Genomic DNA, 9,895 nt, shown 5'->3' with positions numbered 1-9,895 from the left:
TTTTCATTAAAAACATTATTTAGATTAATTTATTCTTACTATTTCATCCTTCCACAAGATATAGTCCTGATCTAGGGTTGCTACCCAAGCCGGCTGGTCATTCGTTCTATCGGTTCGGCTGTTGGTTGACCCAGTCGTTCAGTCTTTTTGTTCTGTATCAATGGACGCGACCCAGTCGTTCAGTCTTGTTGTTCTGTATCTATGGACGCGACCCAGTCGTTCAGTCTTGTTGTTCTGTATCAATGGACGCGACCCAGTCGTTCAGTCTTGTTGTTCTGTATCTATGGACGCGATCCAGTCGTTCAGTCTTGTTGTTCTGTATCTATAGACGCGACCCAGTCGTTCAGTCTTTTTGTTCTGTATCTATGGACGCGACCCAGTCGTTCAGTCTTTTTGTTCTGTATCTATGGACGCGACCCAGTCGTTCAGTCTTTTTGTTCTGTATCTATAGACGCGACCCAGTCGTTCATTCTAAATGTTCCATTGCCATCCAGTCTTTTTGTTCTGTATCTATAGACGCGACCCAGTCGTTCATTCTAAATGTTCCATTGCCATCCCGGCAGGCAACATTCTCAGCAACCCATTGTTGTTTGCTCACCTTTCCCTTCAATACTTTATGTTTTTTTTTTTTTTTTTTTTTTAGATATGGCCTGTCTTTTAACCAACATGCATATACACAAAATATGCCTATTTTCCATCATTTTGGTCTAACTTGGGCATTAGCTCACAAAAATCTCTTTCTCAGACAGTTTAGATCACTGTGAGGATCCGACATTCTTGGCCAGATATATTGGGATATTGGGACAAGGGTAGTTGCTCTAGTGATAGATTTAGGCAGTGGTGTAAAGTACTCGAGTAAAAAATACTTGAAAGTACTACTTAAGTAGTTTTTTGGCGTATCTGTACTTTACTATTTATATTTTTGACAATTTTTACTTTTACTTCAATACATTCCTAAAAAATAAAGTACTCAATATATTTTGAATGCTTAGAAAGACAGGAAAATGGTGCAATTCACAACACTTATCAAGAGAACATCCCTGCTCATCCCTACTGCCTCTGATCTGGTGGACTCACTAAACAGAGAACATCCCTGCTCATCCCTACTGCCTCTGATCTGGTAGACTCACTAAACAGAGAACATCCCTGCTCATCCCTACTTCCTCTGATCTGGTGGACTCACTAAACAGAGAACATCCCTGTTCATCCCTACTGCCTCTGATCTGGTGGACTCACTAAACAAAGAACATCCCTACTGCCTCTGATCTGGTGGACTCACTAAACACATGCTTCGTTTGTAAATTATGTCTGGGTGTTGGAGTGTGCAATAACATTTACTTTTGATGTTTAAGTACATTTAAAACCAAATACTTTTAGACTTTTACTCAAGTAGGATTTTACTGGATGACTTTCACTTTTACTTGAGTTATTTTCTATTAAGGTATCTTTACTTTTACTCAAGTACGAAAATGTTGTCCTTTTTCCACCACTGGATTTAGGCCAATCACGACCCAGATCATTGTTTCAAAAGATCGAGGGTGGACCTCAAATTGCCCAAAAGAGGGCACCATTACACCATACAACAACAAGCAACAGGCCTTTATTTCACGACCACTTTTCTTGCCAGCTGATTCATGATTTCGACTGGCTGAGAAACGTTGCCTGCCTGTCTGTCTAGTTCTGGCACCCGACACTATGGGGCAGCTGAAGATCAAATTTGAATATTGAAACAATGTTGTAAATGTCAGATAGACAGACAGCAAGGTTTATTCAAATCTCCACTGTTGAAAACTAAAGTTAGTGTAAAAGAAATGTGAGATAATGTCTTGATGGTTTTTATAGTGGAGATCAAGTATATAAATTGCCTGGCTGGGCTGATGAGACAGTGTTTTGCGCAGTCAGATGGAACAGAGTAAATAGGCATTTTAACGTCATTGATTTAGCCAGGGGTAAATGCGGTTTTAACCAATCAGCATTCAAGATTAGACCCACCCGTTGTATAAATATATTTACACACTATGAAGTTGGAACAATACTGTGAAATTGTAAAATTGATGAAAATGCCATTTAGTGTAAGAGCTGCTTGAAAAAAAACACAATTTTTACCTGTTTTGTTGGGATGGAGTTTTGGCCTGCCTGGTGACATCACCAGGTGGGAAATTAGTTAATAGACCAATAAGAGAGTTCCAAACCTCTCTACCAATAACAGCTAGTTTTCAGTTTTCCCCACAACTCAGACCACTCCCAGACAATCTGAACAACATTTTTTTTGTAGTGAATCTGTTAATCTACACAATGCTGTTTTACGAATCATGTGACAAATAACATTTGATTTGATTGTTTTTGATTTGGTCAAACTTAGTGTGTAGAATAGGATGTCCTTTGGCATGCAGGCAAGTGTCAACCTGTCCAAAAATGCATCATGTGTCTATTTCTATCTTTTAAACTGTATAGTTGTAATCTATGAAAGGGTCATATACTTCTTATAGGAATAGAAGGAGATGGGAGGAGAGATTTGATTGATTGAATAGCTGATTGACTGATGGATGTTTTGTTTTTGTGGGCTTAAAAGACATGCATTACATCAATCAGATGTATATTAACCTGACCTGGACTCACATGGTCAGTCTATGTCATGCAAAAGAGCAGGTGTTCATAATGTTTTGTACACTCAGTGTACAATGACAACCATGTGTACTGTGGGAATATACACTGAGTATACACAATAACCCCTGCTCTTTCCATGACATAGACTGACCAGGTGTAAGCTGGGATCTCTTATCAATGTCACTTGTTAAATCCACTTCAATCAGTGTAGATGAAGGGAAGGAGACAGGTTTAAGAATTTTTAAACCTTGAAACAATTGAGACATGGATTGTGTATGTGTGCCATTCAGAGGGTGAATGGGCAAGGCAAAAGATTTAGATGCCTTTAAACGGGGTATGGTAGTAGGTGCTAGGTGCACCAGTTTGTGTCCAGAACTGCAATGCTGCTGAGGGTTTTTTCACACTCAACAGTGTGTGGGGGGGTGTGGGGGGTGTGTGGGGGGGTGCAACTCAATATTAGGTAGGTGTTCTTAATGTGCAACGCAATATTAGGTAGGTAGGTGCTCTTAATGTTCTTAATGTTTTGTACACTCAGTGTATATTGTACAGTACAGTACAGATTGATTACCTGTGATCTACTGTATGTCTGTTTGGCATATCATGGTACGATAATTAACCTGACTGGCAATGCACAAACAATACTTAAAAAATATAAACAATATAATTATAGAGACAAACTCAAAATACCAACATGTGAGAAATACTGTACTTTATTAATGTTTCAAAGGAACCCACCAAAATAATTTATTGATTGAATTAAAAATCAATGTCCTCCAAATCAAGGTTTCACAATTATTGGCACCCTTAAATGTTATTGTAACCAAAATTAAACCAGAAATTAAATTACACTTATTTAAGTTTATCTATGTGTTAAGGAACTATATTGAGCCATTACATCACTTCCTGTTTCACTAGGGTATAAAAATGAGGTAACACACATGCAATATCCCACTGTCATCCAACACCATGAAGAAAACAACAGAACTGGCAGTTCAAAAGAGACAGATGGTCATAGACCTTCATAAATCTGGTAATGGCTACAAGATCCACAAATGATTGAATATACCACTGAGCACTGTCGGGGCAATTATTAGAGCATTCAAAAGATATGGAACAGTTGAGAACCTCACGGGTCGAGGACGCAAATACATTTCTGCCCCCCAGGATAGGGAGGAGGATGGTGAGAGGCACAACAAAACCCCCAAGAATCACTGTGAAAGAATTGCAGGCCTTGGTGGCGTCTTGGGGTCACCAGGTTTCAAAAAGCACCATCAGACTCCACCTCCACTACCACAGGCTCTTTGGAAGGGTTGCTAGAAGAAATCCCTTTCTGACCCCAAGACAGACGCAAGCGCTTGGAGTTTTCCAAGCGGAAGAAGGTGCTCTGGTCAGATGAGACCAAAATGTAACGTTTTGGTCAGATACAGCATTGGCATGTTTGCCGTCGAATCACAGATGCCTACAAGGAGAGGCACCTCATACCCACGGTGAAATATGGAGGGGGGTCAGTGATGTTTTGGGGCAGTTTTAATTCCAGAGGTCCAGGGGCTTAAGATTGATGGCATAATGAATTCTACCAAGTATCAGGCAATTTTGGCTGACAATCTGGTTGCCTCTGTCAGAGGACTGGGACTTGGCCCTAGGTGGACTTTCCAACAAGACAATGACCCGAAACATACCTCAGGATCCACACAGAAATGGTTCTGTGACAACAAGATCAATGTTCTGCCGTGGCCATCTCAGTTGCTGGACCTCAATCCAATCAACAACCTGTGGGCTGAGTGGAAGAGGGCAGTTGATAAGCGCAAACCCAAGAATGTGAAGGATCTTGAAAGGATCTGCATAGAGGAATGGTCCATAACCCCTCCAAATGTGTTCCTTAACCTTGTCAAACATTACAGGGAAAGACTCCATGCTGTTATCCTTGCCAGACGTGGTTGCACTAAGTACTAAATGAGGAGTGCCGATAATTATGAAACCTTGATTTTGGTTTCATTTATTTTGTATTAAATAATTAAATAATTAAATTAAATAATTGAATGATTTTGGTTGGTTCCATTGAAACATTAATAAAGTACACTATTTGTCACATGTTGGTATTTTGAGTTTATCCCCATAATTATATTGTTTATATTTTTTAAAGTATTGTTTGTGCATTGCCAGTCAGGGGTGCCAGTAATTTTGCAGCCCACTGTAACATGGCAGCAACACATGGCAACACGGCATGGTAGCAACCCAACATACAGCAGCACAACATGGTAGCAGCACAACATACAGCAGCACAACATGGTAGCAACCCAACATACAGCAGCACAACATGGTAGCAGCACAACATACAGCAGCACAACATGGTAGCAGCACAACATGGTAGCAACCCAACATACAGCAGCACAACATGGTAGCAGCACAACATGGTAGCAACCCAACATACAGCAGCACAACATGGTAGCAGCACAACATACAGCAGCACAACATGGTAGCAACCCAACATACAGCAGCACAACATGGTAGCAGCACAAAACATGGTACAAACATTATTGGGCACAGACAACAGCACAAAGGGCAAGAAGGTAGAGACAACAATACATCACACAAAGCAGCCACAACAGTCAGTAAGAGTGTCCATGATTGAGTCTTTGAATGAAGAGATGGAGATAAAACTGTCCAGTTTGAGTGTTTGTTGCAGCTTGTTCCCATCGCTAGCTGCAGCGAACTGAAAAGACGAGCGACCCAGGGATGTGTGTGCTTTGGAGACCTTTAACAGAATGTGACTGGCAGAACAGGTGTTGTATGTGGAGGATGAGGGCTACAGTAGACATCTCAGATAGGGGGGAATGAGGTCTAAGAGGGTTTTGTAAATAAGCATCAACCAGTGGGTCTTGTGACAGGTATACAGAGATGACCAGTTTACAGAGGAGAATAGAGTGCAGTGATGTGTCCTACTGTATTAGGAGCATTGGTGGCAAATCTGATGGTCGAACGGTAAAGACACATCTAGCCGCATGAGAGCACCCTTACCTACCGATCTATAAATGATGTCTCCGTAATCTAGCATGGGTAGGATGGTCATCTGAATCAGGGTTAGTTTGGCAGCTGGGGTGAAAGAGGAGCTATTACGATAGAGGAAACCAATTCTAGGTTTAACTTTAGCCTGCAGCTTTGATATGTGCTGAGAGAAAGAAAATGTGCCGTCTAGCCATACTCCCAAGTACTTGTATGAGGTGACTACTTCAAGCTCTAAACCCTCAGAGGTAGTAATCACACCAGTGGGGAGAGGGGCCTTCTTCTTCCCAATCCACATGACCTTTGGTTTGTAGGTGTTCAGAACAAGGTTAAGGGCAGAGACAGCTTGTTGGACACTAAGAAAGCTTTGTTGGAGAGCGTTTAACGCAAAATCCTGACTTACGGATGAGTGTTTAGAATACTGATGTTAAGCTTTCGTGTTATAACCTTTCATTGCGAGAGACAGAGAGAGCGAGAGAGCGAGGAAGCAAGAGAGAGAGGGAGAGCGAGGAAGCAAGAGAGAGAGAGAGAGAGAGAGAGAGGGAGAGCGAGTGAGAGAGAGAGTGAGAGAGAGAGAGAGAGAGAGAGAGGGAGAGCGAGTGAGAGAGAGAGAGAGAGAGAGAGAGAGAGAGAGAGAGAGAGACAGAGAGAGAGCGAGAGCGAGAGCGAGTGAGAGAGAGAGAGAGAGGGAGAGCGAGAGCGAGTGAGAGAGACTGTTGGAGCAATAAATAAATTAATGGCGAAATGGCACCCTCTTTTGGGCAATTTGAGGTCCGCAATCATCAATCTTTTGAAACAATGATCTGGGTAATGAATGGGCCCAAACTACCACTCGAGCGTCTACTCTTGTCCCCTTGGTTCCAATATCTCTGCCTAAGAATGTCAGATCCTCACAGGTTAATGTGCTTATTGTTCAGAAGTTTCTTTCTGAGTAGTCAGCGATTTAATCTGTCTGAGAACGGGATTTTTGTTAGCTAATGTCCAAGTTAGACCAAAATGATGTACAATATGCTTATTTTGTGTATATGCATGTTGGTTAAGAGATAGGCCAAATCTACATTTTTTTTTATTTTTTTTAAGTAAACCATAAAGTATTGAATGGAAAAGTGAACGAACATCAATGGGTTGCTGAACACATACATGGAGAAAACACCTCGACAACAGATTCAAATGTATCACGGCGCTATTCCACAGACAGTTTCAATACAAATATTTATGTAATGAACATGGAGAAAAAAATTCTACAACAGATTCAAATGTATTACTGCGACTGCTTATTACGGCCACATAGAGTTTTAATACAAATTGAATAGACTTAATAGTAGGGAAAGCAAAAAACAATTCTAAAAACAAAACTTTTCATTATTTAAACAGTAGCATGTTCTACACTTAAGTAATCAAATCTGTAACCTGTCATTTAACAGAAGCGAAGCAATTATATTCTTTCTTGAGCACAAAATTAAAAAGCAAGGAGTCATCCAATAGTGAAATGAAGATTTATCTAAGCAAAAAGACCAGAGGGGGTGTGGTATATGGCCAATATACCACGTGTAAGACGCAACGTGGAGTGCCTGGATACAGCCCTTAGCCGTGTTATATTGGCCATATACCACAAACCCCCAATGTGCCTTATTGTTATTATAAACTGGTTACCAACGTAGTTAGAGCAGTAAAACTACTTGTTTTATACCTGTGCTATATAGGTTCGTTACAAATAAACCTGTGGTATACAACGTAATATCCCACGGCTTTGAGCCAATCAGGATTCAGGGCTCTATCCACCTAGTTTATAAAACCATATAGTCTGTATGTTTCATACTGTATGTGTGTTTAATATCCTTTGTGGGTTACACGTTAGAGCTATGCTCAAGGCTTATTTTAGTTATGGTAAATATTCTAAACTTGGATTCAAGTCTTTGTCAAATTGTTCTCAACTATCTTCATACCAACTATCTTAATAGCTACTATCTTCATACCAACTATCTTAATAGCTACTATCTTCATACCAACTATCTTAATAGCTACTATCTTCATACCAACTATCTTAATAGCTACTATCTTCATACCAACTGTCTTAATAGCTACTATCTTCATACCGACTATCTTAATAGCTACTATCTTAATACCGACTATCTTAATAGCTACTATCTTCATACCGACTATCTTAATAGTTACTATCTTCATACCAACTATCTTAATAGCTACTATCTTCATACCGACTATCTTAATAGCTACTATCTTCATACCGACTATCTTAATAGCTACTATCTTCATACCAACTATCTTAATAGCTACTATCTTCATACCAACTCTCTTAATAGCTGCAATCTTCATACCAACTCTCTTAATAGCTACTATCTTCATACCAACTCTCTTAATAGCTACTATCTTCATGCCGACTATCTTAATAGCTACTATCTTCATACCGACTATCTTAATAGTTACTATCTTCATACCAACTATCTTAATAGCTACTATCTTCATACCAACTCTCTTAATAGCTACTATCTTCATACCAACTGTCTTAATAGCTACTATCTTCATACCAAACTCTCTTAATAGCTACTATCTTCATACCGACTATCTTAATAGCTACTATCTTCATACCAACTCTCTTAATAGCTACTATCTTCATACCAACTCTCTTAATAGCTACTATCTTCATACCAACTATCTTAATAGCTACTATCTTCATACCAACTCTCTTAATAGCTACTATCTTCATACCAACTCTCTTAATAGCTACTATCTTCATACCAAACTCTCTTAATAGCTACTATCTTCATACCAACTCTCTTAATAGCTACTATCTTCATACCAACTCTCTTAATAGCTACTATCTTCATACCAACTGTCTTAATAGCTACTATCTTCATACCAACTCTCTTAATAGCTACTATCTTCATACCAACTGTCTTAATAGCTACTATCTTCATACCAACTCTCTTAATAGCTACTATCTTCATACCAACTGTCTTAATAGCTACTATCTTCATACCAACTCTCTTAATAGCTACTATCTTCATAACAACTCTCTTAATAGCTACTATCTTCATACCAACTGTCTTAATAGCTACTATCTTCATACCAAACTCTCTTAATAGCTACTATCTTCATACCAACTCTCTTAATAGCTACTATCTTCATACCAACTCTCTTAATAGCTACTATCTTCATACCAACTGTCTTAATAGCTACTGTCTTCATACCAACTCTCTTAATAGCTACTATCTTCATACCAACTATCTTCATAGCTACTATCTTCATAGCGACTGTCTTCATAGCGACTGTCTTCATATATACTCTTAGAAAAAAGGCTTCCAAAAGGGTTCTTCAACTGTCCCCATAGGAAAACCCTTTTAGGTTCCAGATAGAACCCTTTCGAGTTCCAAATAGAACCCTTTGTGGGGTTCCTGCAGAGGAGGAGGAAAAGAAGAATACGGAAAAAAAAAAGAAGAAGAAGTGGAAGAAGAAGAAGAAAGACTGCTTCTCTACCAGACTGTGCTCGGCCCTCTCCAGGTGAAGAAGAGGAAGTAGAGGAAAAGGAGCAGCCAGTGAACCAGCCACATCATATGCAGAGACATTTATATTCACAAATTAGCATAAAAATACATTTAAAAAACGTAGAACTATGTTTAAATGTACAATATTTGCAATCAATTTCAAATCATGCAATAATTCGGACAAAAACAGACCATTTGGGCCACCCAAGTAGTGCAGGGGTCTAAGGCCAGGGGTCTGAGGCATTATTACAGACCCAAGTTTGATCCCGGGCTGTATCACAACCGGCCGTGATCGGGAGTCCCATTGGGAGGGACACAATTGGGCCAGCGTCGTCCTGGTTAGGGGAGGGTTTGGCCAGGTGTGCTTTACTTAGCTCATTGCACTCTAGCGACTCCTTGTGGTGGGCCGGGCGCCTACAGGCTGACCTTGGTCGTCAGTTGAACAGTGTTTCCTCTGACACTGTCCAGCTGGCTTCCGTGTTAAGCGGGCGGGGGTTAAGAAGTGCGGTTTGGCGGGTCATGTTATGGAGGACGCATGACTCGACCTTCGCCTCCCAAGCCCGTTGGGGAGGCGATGAGACAAGATCGAAAAAAGGAGTAAATAAAACACACAACACCTTTTTTTACAAGGGTTTTCATTTAATTGAACAACATCTGGAATGTGAGCACAGAGCAACGGGTGGAAAAGCACATGTAAAACAGCTACTAACTCTTTACTACCTGACTTGTAAAGCAATATTCTCAACACAGATTCAATACACATTTTTTATGTGATGTAAACA

The 9,895-nt window shown here is 40.0% G+C and overlaps 1 protein-coding gene across 1 annotated transcript in view; it reads right to left on the bottom strand.

The window, feature by feature from the left end:
* Positions 1-9,731: 9,731 nt before the first annotated feature.
* Positions 9,732-9,895, bottom strand: part of LOC135544043 (NEDD4-binding protein 2-like 1) — an 11,087-nt gene continuing 10,923 nt past the window's right edge. Inside the window, exon 5 of the mRNA XM_064971402.1 lies at positions 9,732-9,895. This exon is cut by the window's right edge and continues 2,451 nt beyond it. The gene's annotated coding sequence lies outside the window, so the exon portion shown is untranslated.

Source organism: Oncorhynchus masou, chromosome 8 (genome assembly GCF_036934945.1).
Source record: "Oncorhynchus masou masou isolate Uvic2021 chromosome 8, UVic_Omas_1.1, whole genome shotgun sequence".
NCBI classification, from domain to species: Eukaryota; Metazoa; Chordata; class Actinopteri; order Salmoniformes; family Salmonidae; genus Oncorhynchus; species Oncorhynchus masou.
Note: the sequence above shows the minus strand (reverse complement) of the source record. Positions and strands in the feature narration are given on the sequence as shown.